Source organism: Sinohyriopsis cumingii, chromosome 10 (assembly GCF_028554795.1).
Source record: "Sinohyriopsis cumingii isolate HCF-2022 chromosome 10, ASM2855479v2, whole genome shotgun sequence".
NCBI classification, from domain to species: Eukaryota; Metazoa; Mollusca; class Bivalvia; order Unionida; family Unionidae; genus Sinohyriopsis; species Sinohyriopsis cumingii.
Window position 1 is genome coordinate 7,600,523 of NC_142970.1, and position 10,126 is coordinate 7,610,648.

Genomic DNA, 10,126 nt, shown 5'->3' on the forward strand with positions numbered 1-10,126 from the left:
TGACCGTTAACCTTCGGAGCTCTTCAGTACGTAAAAGTATAATTGCTCGTAATAGTGGGAAACGTGTCACTTCATCTATGAATAATATTAGGACTTGTTTAATCCACGATGCCAGCTCATTGTCTCAAAGCCAAGCATTATATCAAAGATATTGAAAAATCTCAATTTGAGGAAAATGTCTTTTGTGTCTTTTGTGTTTATCGTTGCATAAACTAGCTGTCAGTTCAATCTCTTTTTAATTACCGCACTTGTTCATATCAAATAAATTAATAAAGAATGAAATAACATATTAAAATTAGTTGGTCTACTATTTGGAAACATTTTACTCACTAACTTTGGGTTGGAGCAAAATAATTATTGCAGAGCAAAGTATAAAGAAGATACTGCGAGATGAAGTATTGACAGTAGAAACATTTACTATTTAGGTCCAGTGCAGTAAAAACTTATGCTAAGTGTAACATAAACCTCTTCCCTGAAATCTACATCTTTCGGAAGGAAATAGGAACGATGTGAAGGAAACATATAATTGTTTACTCTCAAGTGTTATTTTATGTGTACGCATTGTAATCTGTCCATTTTCACCGGAAATACGGTTTCATTGTTCGGTGAGTCTTTCTTCTTGGGGGCATATTTCTATAAACGTCCAATTTACGGAACAAGCAAATTAATATAAGACATGTATCATTTATACAATAAAAAGAATGTTTTCTAACATAATCTGTTACAAAAATTAACGACCACGTGACAGATGGGTCTTCATGACGTGTTATCCCCGTTAGATTATTATTATTATTATTATTATTATCATTAAGTTTTATTTTATGATGAGATTATAATAGAAAACTGGACACGATTGTTTAAAAAGTAAAAAGTAATAATGATTTCTAACATAACCTATTAAAAAAATTAATGACCACGCGGTAGATAGGTCTTCATGACGAAATGTGTTATCCTTGTTAGATTATTGTTATTATTATTATTATTACACCCTTATTACACCCTTTGCAGCTACAAAATAAATTATCCATGAGGAAGTTTTATTTTATGATGAGATGATAACAGAAAACTGGGCACGATTGTTGGAAAAGTAAAAGGAATTGTCATTGCACATTTCACCAAATGTCTCGCGAGAGTTGCGAAACAGCTCTCGTTTTGTGACCCTTAGAAATGAATCTCTCTAATAACTTCTAGCATTCGTTCTGCAGCTTCATGATCTTTGTTGAAAATTACTTTATTTTGCATTTAATTGTACTTTTACAAAATCTCACTTTAGTTTATATAAAATAATAATAATAATAATAATAATCATAATGACGACCTTGTATAGCGCCTAATCTTTAGAAGCTCTAAGCGCTTTACAACATTAGACAACACCTATAACATAAAAAACATATATAATGATATGATTACAAAAACAAACACCATGAAATTAAAACACATAAAAAAACATGCTGAGAATATTTAAGGTTGGAAACATTATTAGGTCTTTAAGTTTGTTCTTACAGTAGGAATAAGTGAGTTTTGAGAGCACTCTTAAATGGGATCAATGTGTCTTTGTGTCTAGTAAATCAGTGAAACGTTACACACAGAGAACAAATTTTGTGTTTGATTCTGGATCCAATGGATAGCCAGTGTAGGGTACAGAGCAGCGGTATGGTGTGCTCTGATCGTGGTACTCTAAGTATGTTCAGAGCAGCTGTGTTTTGAACTTTTTGAAGTTTCTGGAGTAAGTATTGAGATGAACCAGACATAATTGAGACTCAGTTTTATCATCATTCATCTGCAACTTGTTACATGTGATCCATGATTTCACATCAGAAATGTACATCTCTACACGTTGGATGGTAGCATCAACTTCAGTTGGGTGGCTAGATTTGTACATTTGGGTGTCATTAGCGTACAGTTGGTGAGACACTGGATAATGATCTATGACACTTGAGAGCGGCTGAGTGTATATAATGAAGAGAACAGGTCCAAGAACAGACACATGTGGAACACCACAACATAGATCATATATATACTTTGCTTTAAGTTGCTTACATCTGTCCCCAACCGTTTTTGTGTTTTTTCTTGTTATTTTGTGTAGGTTTTAGTTTTCTTTTAACAATTAGTATAATAAAACCGAGAACGTAAGTCATGTTATATTACGCTATAATGAAATACAGTTTCCTATTTGTTTGTTCTTATAGGTGAAGGAGTTGAGAAAATGGAAGTCATTCAAAGCAGTAGAAATTGAGCCAAATTCAAACTTGCTTTTAGTAATGTGTTGGCTAAGGCAAATTTCTAGCTAATTGCTTTCTTTCAAAACTATTTACTGAGAATTTAACATAGTATTATGCCTTTTATTACTGCTACTACGACTACTACTATTACTTTTCCAATGTAAGGGAAGTAACTCGGGAAAGATTATTCAGCACGTTGAGTAGAAATATGTGTATAGAAGGTTAAAATGCTGCTCTGTCTACTTAAGGGTAGTATAGGAGTGTATATATATATATATATATATATATATATATATATATATATATATATATGAACGAATACAATGAAACAAAAAAGTAAAAATAAGATAGTGTATGCTTATTTATTTATATATTATTAGCGTATTCAATTTAGTATAATGGACGTTTCAATGATGAGGTCCAAAACGAATTCTCAATGTAACTACATGATTATGGATGTCAATATTGAAGTAACAAGAGTTATGTTAGTCATTCTGTACGTCCCAAAAATAATGCAACTCTTTGTATAACTAAGTTGATACTTTTTTATATCTAAGTCATATACATGACGTAAAACTCCGAAAGTAGCAGAGACAGTAATTGAAGATTACAAGAAAATAATCCAAAGCGGAAAACTGCCATCTACACGGAAATATTTTTTAACTACTAGGCTCTTAAGCGATTTAATGAGCTATCCAAGTGGTGCTTTGTTTACAGTACAACCTGTCAACAACAAAAAATGCCGGTGAACCTACGACAGAACTTCACCGTGAAGTCATCTTTGAAGGTATTTTAGATTAACGTATGATTTATATTGATTGTCACACAGTGGAATGTCCAGTACTGAGAACTAATGTAGAGGATATAGTAATTTGTTGGATATGGCAAAATTCTAGCTAATTGCTTTCTTTCAAAACTATGTCGTGTTTTTGAGAATTAAACATGGTATTATGCCTTTTATTACTGCTACTACGACTACTACTACGTTTCCAAAATAAGGGAAGTAACTCCGGAGAGACTATTTAGAACGTTAAGTAGAAATATCTGTATAGAAGGTTAAAATGCTGCTCTGTCTACTACAACCATGGTTAAAGAGGAGTAACTCGCTAAGGAATAGCAAAGTCATTAAGGATGGTATAGGAGTGTGAATATATATATACGAATACAATGAAACAAAAATGTAAAAATAAAATATTGTATGCATATTTTTTTATATATAATTAGCGTATTCAGTTTAGTATAATGGACGTTTCAATGATGAGGTCCAAAACAAATTCTCAGTGTAACTACATCATTATGGATGTCAATGTTGAAGTAACTAGAGTTATATTAGTCATACTGTATGTCCCAAACAATAATGCACCTCTCTGTATAATTAAGGTGATACAAGATTATATATAAGTCATATACCTGATGTAAAACTCCGAAAGTAGCTATCTGCGCATTTCATTTGGAACTCATATAATTATTCGACGCAAAATTATGTTACATATATATGTAAGGCGATATATCAAGGTCCCTTAACCCAGGCATAGCTGAACTTATCTGGGTAAGAAATAAATAAAAAAAACTCATTCTTATTCAGTCTGTAACTGATTAATGTCCTGAATAACACATAATTGAGAAATGGCTGAAAGTGACAAAGATGTGTAAATGAGGCAAAATGAAAAATGATGTGGTACATTACATGCACAATATACAGGATGCTTACACTGTAAATCTTGCTAGTGACTTTGCCATCAACGTCTAAGATTCTAGTAATACAAGTCAAATTCTTGATCTGTAGAGGAAGATATAAAATAAACCATTGTATGAATGAACTATAGTACCATCTGGAAAGAAACAGCTGTCAGATACAAAACATTACACCGCTATGAAATTGCACGAGGGAAAGGTTGTTCCAATTTGTAACAAGCTAACGTCAGACCCATGATAGCATTCTATCAACTACTATTAATAAGTACCGTATCATTTCAACATGATTCAACGAAAAGAGGGGATATAATAGTCATTGCTGTTGATGTTATGCACAGTAACTACCGTAGTGAATACACAGCCTGCAATGCATAGTCTCACCAGACGTGAGTTGTCACTAAACGCCATTTCCGATCGACAATATCCTATAATTTCCCGAGAATGACGGGATATGAACGACATATACAACATATTCATCTGACAAACAGGTAAGAAAAAGCAGAGACAGTAATTGAAGATTGCAAGAAAATAATCCAAAGCGGAGAATTGCCATCTACACGGAAATAGTTTTTGATTACTAGGCTTTTAAGCGATTTAATTGGCTATCGAAGTGGTGCAGAACATACCAATGCAAAACTAGATTTCTTGAAACCTAATGCCGAAATACACAACACGCATATTAAATAGCTGCAATTGATAATAACCACCAAGGACACAGACACAAAGAGAAGGGATGCATTGCGAAAACAGTTATAGACGGTTTGAACTAATCAGGCCCAATGAAAGGAACATCAAATACAGTTGGAGAGGAACTTGTGGAGAACAACTCAGAATTGAGGAGAAAAGTTCCATTAGGTTAAAATCTGAAATAATTGTTCGAAAGAAAAGGGTGTAACGATAGTTGCTATAGCTACAACAATATGAATATTGTTTTGTTCAGAGCAAATTTGAAGCACCACCTATTCCTACCCCTCGTACACAACCTACAACAGTTGAGTCACTTGTTGCACACAAAAGAAAAATACAACTTTCATAATCCTGTCCATAATTAGTTTGTCTTGACAAAGAGCAGCAACATCCATGTAATTAACAGCGTTGTTGTAAACTGGTTTTTCAAGACTGTTTTTCAGATTCTTTCTTTTCTTTCTTTAGATTTGTGTTGTTTGTTTTGGCTATAGCTACTGACATTTAGATTAAAGTGTCTACTATATTATGAAAACCGCTGTATCGCTGAATGCGAGAATGTTCGAGGCAACTCATCTTGTACGGATGATGCAATGAAGTTTTCCTTTGAGAGAACGCCACATGCAATCGGGTCAAACGTAGTACTGCCAGTTCAGTACCAACGAACGTAGCTCTTGTATAATTTTAGGTCATATTTTTCTCTCTCGTTTTGGTGATGATAGAAGAGTTATATTGATGCATATTTTGTAGGGATTTAAAGGTAATTGTTTATTCTTGAGAATATCAGCTTATTGTGTGGTTGTCTGTGTGTAATTTGGCGATGGTGTACCTAGAGTAATACGTCCTTGGTGATGATCCAGGAGTGAAATCTGTGTCTCATTGTATGTTGCTTTGTTTACAGTCCAGCCTGTCAAAAATAATAAAAATGCCGGTGAACCTATGACAAGAACTTCACTGTGAAGTCATCTTTGAAGTTTTTTTTAGATTAACGTATGATTTGTATTGATTGTCACACAGTGGAATGTCCAGTAATGAGAAATAATGTAGAGGATATATTGTAAATTTAAATATGTCCTGGGTCCATATGCATATTAGAAGTTCTTAAAAGGTTTTAAAGAAAGACGCACAAGAGTTCCCACAACTATTAATATAAAAATATCTGCTTCCTTTTCATTTCGTGGTCGATGTTATATATCTGGCGTTTCTAAATTGCTCGTGTTGTTTGCATGTTTGAGAATCTGATGCAGTTGTCCTACTTCGACATGCTTTTTACCAGGCTTTGAGATACATTTTGTTGGTCCAGCATTACTGATTTCGGTTTTTACCTCCAGCGGAGAAGAACCAGTGTTAAATATTCTGACTATTACCTGCACAACGAAAATGCAGACTGCATATAATCAGACCGATTTACTTAACCTTTACGTATTATTGTCTGTCAGACTACTCTTAATAGCGGTGCATGCTACCTGAGTATTAATTGTACGGTTTAAATCCAGTTGAGAAACGAGTAGCTGGTGTTTGTAAATATTTATTGCGGCCATCAACGTTTTAAATGCGCCAGATACTTTTGAAACAGAATGCATATTAAATGTTTTGTTTTGATCTGTGTACATAGCCTGCCGATTGCGCATGATCTGAAGGTTTTACTTAAAATCGAACCTCCTTCGTCTGGTTCTCCATTACACTGTTGCCGGCAAAATTCTGTCTAACCTGTATCTTCATCTTTATCGGTCCTATAATTATGTCTGTCTGATCATACTGTCTTCCAGTATTTGCAAGTAGCAACAGTACATACAGTATTTAAGTTTTTGAGGCAGGTAACACAAGAACACTAAATTGTATTCTTAAAGTCCATTAGGAACTTTAGTCCAAATATTTTTAGCATATTGTGTCACCCATTTTATCGGTCGTACAAATCACATAGGACTATGGACCGGATTAAGCCGCTTTGTCCTACTACTGTGCATGTCTCCTGCTCCTGGCAAAGTTTCAAGACCACGTGAGCAGCCATTTCAAATGAAAAGTGTAGTTTAACTCTTCAATTTGGATAAGAATTTACATTGATAGCGGTATTTGTACCATTACTTTAGTAAGTACACCATTACTATCTGCCAATTAACTCATACATGTTATCTAAACAACCTCTTATACTATATAATACTTGTATTTTGAACAGAATTGTTTACATGTAATACAGTTAACAGGCCATAATAAATCAGAGATTTTGAGACTAAACCAACAATGCAATGGATATTATGTTGCGTATGTTAGTTAATATAGAGATGACTGTCTTTTATTGACTGTTTTGTGGGCGTGTGACAAATTAGTGCTTCTTGTGTGAACAAATTGAATTTTGCAATAGGCCTGCTTGTTTTATAGGGGACACGCAGACAGAGTTGAAGTGACTTCATTACAAAAATAACAAACGTTTCACCTTTTTGATGTTTTTTTTTACCCTAGGAAATGGCTTTGGTTGATTTTTAAGACACATGATGTTCTTAACAATCACTGAGCTTCAGCCGCATGTCTAATCTGATTAAACATCCAGGTGTCTGGCCTACATAACAGTCATACATCGGTACAAGTTTTTGGTCTTGTGACCTTTGGAAGTTTCAATCTGCACATATTTAGTAACCTGTATCATAACCATTGCGTTTCGTTCAAAGACGCGTTAATATTGCAAGTGATAGGTTTACAACGCTTTACACTTTAAAAAATGTCAATTCTAAGAATTGATCGGTGAATCACAAAGTAAAAGGAATGTGACCTCATCTCTGTCCATCATATCTACATATTATAAGCAGATCTCGATATTAAATAGTCTGCTTGAAGTCAGCATATAACACAGTCTCTTCACAATACTTATAAAGCAGATTACACCCATTACAATTGTACATTTGTCTCCTGTATAGATCTGTGTACCTGTTGTAAGTTCTGGCTTATTGCCATTTCAGCGCATGATAATTATCGGCCGTATATTTGTTGGGTAAGAGTCAGGGAAAATCACGGGAAGAACCACAACCAACGGGAAGCTAATGGTAAACTTTCCCAAATACCATTATAGACCGCGTCCGAGACTAAAACCTATTCAGACAGAGGAGATATGTCAGTGATCAGTAAGGCCGAAAGCTTTTGACCACTCGGCCACTCCTGGTCCCTCGTGTGTACCTAATCTATATTTTCTGATTCACTTTCTTAGGTATGCCACATTCTTCTTAGGGTAAATTTTACATTTGGCTATGAGGTACTAAGAAAAACAACGATGATTGCTATTTCTCTAATTAAGACAGCATTTGTAAGTGATATTCTTTATATCACATAAACTGTTGTTGAATTTGAAGATATATTAATTATGAAAGACTTTGAGGGTGAGTATTCCTTATTTGGTTGACATCACATGTGGTTTTGGCAGAGCTTAAAGGTAGTCCAAAATGGGCCTTATCACATTCATCTTAATTATTTAGTATGAAAATGGATGATCTGGCATTTCATGCATCTGCGTGGCCAGAGAGAGAGAGAGAGAGAGAAAGAGAGAGAGAGAGAGAGAATTATGTTTAAATACGACATTAGAAAATAAAAAGAGATAAAAAGAAAGAAAACAATACCAACTGCAATGTATTATAGCGAAAAGTACAATGGAGGCATATTGTACATATTCGATAGTTATCCTTTATATACGTGCATTCTGGTGATTATCTATTGAACACATTATAATAAATCCACTTGCTTATTGTGACAACTGGATGCTGATGCATACAGTGCATGTAATATATGTCAGTATATATAAAGTATGAACCGTTGGCATAAATAGTTTAAAAAATAGAAAAGTCCACCCCACACCGACGCACACACACACACACACACACACACACCGTTTTTCTCTGTCTCTGTCTCTCTTTCACATGGGCTAACGATGATAAGAACCCATTTCAGCTTTATGAGCCATAAGTTTGACGTTATAAGTATGACGTTATCTTTTGCGCAAGCCTAGGAGGGGGATGGAGGTTAATGTGTATGGAACACCCTATTCAGAAATAAAAAACAAAAGTAGCTGTGAGGTGTGCTTATGAAGAGTTATAGGTTATCCAAGGGTTAACAAAATGTTGCGTCTTTGGCAATATGTTGCATTATACTCATTCATGTCTAGGTCATATTTTGTTTTGAAGATTATTTTAAAATGTGATACACATCAATGGAAACATACATCTTGTGCCTGGTTAACTCTTACCTATGTCTTGTTTCAGATTATTTCTCATATATGGAGTACTTGTTTCTCCTCTTTGTCAAATTAACAGTCTAACATTGCTCTTAAAGTCGTTGTGCGGCCTCCTCACATCCTTGAACAATATTAATTCACTCCCAAGGTTTCTGTTATAGAAGCCTAAATTTAGGTTCGCACGTTTCCCTAAATTAAGTTAAGAACATTGATTTGCATGTATGTTAATATGTATATTTATGAACTAATTGACACTACATGGCTATTATATTAGAGGAAATAAAAACACTACACATTATGTATTTCATTCATTCATCTCTTTCACACCTTAAATGCCATTTTAGGAAATAAATTATCTCAGTTTCATTGCTTGCTTATGAAACTGATTAGAAAATGTAGTGTGAAAGATTGTTTAATGTAAATCTTGAGGGAAATACAAATACAAATATTGTATAATTTGTCACAGCAAAGCTTAAAACGTTTAAACATTGTTATACATGTTGTGCCGTGTTTGGCCTAAGTGTATTGTAAATGTATTTGACTTAAGTGAGACCAAATGTTTTACACTTTTATGACCGCTCCGGTGGCCTAGTGGTTAGAGCGTCCGCCTCGGATGCGGGAGGTCGTTGGTTCGATCCCCGGCCGAGTCATACCAAAGACTTACAAAAATGGTACTAACAGCTGCCTCGCTTGGCGTTCAGCATTAAGAGGTTAGTGTTAGGACTGGTCGGCCTGGTGTCAGGATAATGTGACTGGGTGGGACATCATGCTACATGTCTGCGGCATGATGCCCCAGTGCTAGACATCACTATAAACGGCCACATTGCAGACATTGTAGCGATATGACTGAAAAATTGTTAAAGCTACGTTAAAAATCAAATCAAATCAAATCACACTTTTATGTGTAGGACCAATATAAAGTAATATATGGTTTAATGTATTTCTTCTATTGTACATGATCAATACATACTTCACCGGAGGTCTTGAAACATTGCTTACACTTTAAATGCTGAACACCCATTAGCGATCGATTTGTATATTAAGCGTCAAGTCTGATCCCAACAAATTAACTTTTAATCATGAACGGTATATAATAGGAGGCGACGAAAGCAATCAAGTATGGATGGTCTAGTGTACAACACACACAACCCTACACAATATACAAGTGTAGCTAATTTCATCACTTACCACAAATAGTTTATAGTGTATAGTTAATATGAGCAAGACATATATCATCTGATGTGTGTTTGTGTGTGTCTTTGGATTTTTAACGTAGCTTTATCAATTATTCAGTCATAGCGCTAAGATG

The 10,126-nt window shown here is 34.5% G+C and overlaps 1 long non-coding RNA gene across 1 annotated transcript in view; it reads left to right on the top strand.

The window, feature by feature from the left end:
• Nucleotides 1–6,586: 6,586 nt before the first annotated feature.
• The window catches only part of LOC149789561 (uncharacterized), a 28,857-nt gene continuing 25,317 nt past the window's right edge, over nucleotides 6,587–10,126 (top strand). Inside the window, exon 1 of the long non-coding RNA XR_016423669.1 lies at nucleotides 6,587–6,690. This is a non-coding gene — a long non-coding RNA (uncharacterized LOC149789561). The remainder of the gene's footprint in view (nucleotides 6,691–10,126) is intronic.